The sequence below is a fragment of the Coenobita brevimanus genome, chromosome 67 (genome assembly GCF_032717465.1).
Source record: "Coenobita brevimanus isolate Jiangsu-jjx chromosome 67, ASM3271746v2, whole genome shotgun sequence".
Taxonomy (NCBI): domain Eukaryota; kingdom Metazoa; phylum Arthropoda; class Malacostraca; order Decapoda; family Coenobitidae; genus Coenobita; species Coenobita brevimanus.
In genome coordinates, this window is record NC_137020.1 from 1358196 (window position 1) to 1359409 (window position 1214).

The 1214-nt window shown below is 52.7% G+C and overlaps 1 pseudogene; it reads right to left on the bottom strand.

Moving 5' to 3' along the window:
• Positions 1-723: 723 nt before the first annotated feature.
• On the bottom strand, positions 724-837 carry LOC145405723 (5S ribosomal RNA; annotated as a pseudogene).
• Positions 838-1214: the final 377 nt, after the last annotated feature.

Genomic DNA, 1214 nt, shown 5'->3' on the forward strand with positions numbered 1-1214 from the left:
TTCAATTATCAGAACCGGTGGGGAGAAGGGAGAAGGGAGGGAGAAGAGGCGAGAGGGGAGGAAGGAGAGGACGGGGTTGGAAGGAACTTAGAGTGAGGGAAGGTTTAGGGATGAGGAAGAGGGAGAGGAGGAGGAGGCAAGGAAGAGGGGAGGAGGGAAGGGAGGGAAAGGGACGTTTAGGGGGGGAAGGGAGAATGTATATGGAAATGGAAGGTGGATATTGGAGCAGCACTAGTGTAGGGAAAAGATTAATCGAGGAGTGGGGGAGGGAAGACTTAAGAATTATAGGGCAGGAAAGGGAGAGGGGGAGCTGGCATGGGGTAAAGAGGGAAGAGTTAGGGTAGGGCAACAGGAATATACCTGTGGAATGGAGTTGCAGGGAAAAAAGTAGAGGAGAGATAGTGGAGGCGATGGACGGGAAAGGGAGGAGTACAGGGAGGTGAGGAAGGAATGGCAAGGGGGAGGTGGGGAAGTTAGACGGAGGGCAGAGGAGAGGAAGAAAGAGGGAGAGCATAGGGGAGGAAGGGAGAGGGAGAAAGGAGGGGAGAAAGGCAGAGGGAAGGGAGGGGAGAGGGGAGGCAGGGAGGATGCCTAGGGAAATATCCATCCATCCATCCATTGCCAGACGCCATGTATCCCAAACGGGGTGGTCAAGGACTTAGAGTTAATTGTTTTACAGGGAAGGGTACCAATCCTCCACCAACCCCACATGACACGTAGGGATGCCAACAGCATCTGGTGTTCCCAGGCGGTCACCCATCCAAGTACTAACCAGACCCAACGTTGCTTAACTTCGCTGATCGGACGGGAAGCGGTGTACTCAACGTGGCAATAGGGAAATATGAGATTGAAATTTGAATAGACTTAATGCCGGGAAAAAAAATCTGGAGGAGAGGGAGGGGAGGAAAAGGAGAGGGAGAGGAGAGACAGGAAGGGTAGGAGGAGGGTGTTGCAGGAGAGTGGTTGGGAGGGAGAGGAGGGAGGAAGGGAAAGAGAGGAAGAAACGGAGCTTTGGGAAATGGCAGATGGAGTCTGGCATGGAGTTAGTGTAGGGGAAACTGTTGAGGAAAGAAATGAGAGGGGAGAAAAGAGGAGAGGGAGAGAGGAAAGAGAGGGAGAGGAAAGAAGGGGAAGGAAGAGAGAAGGAAAGTGGTGAGAGAAGATAAGGTGAGAGAGAAATGAAGGGATGAGAGGAGAGAAAGGAGGAAGAGGGG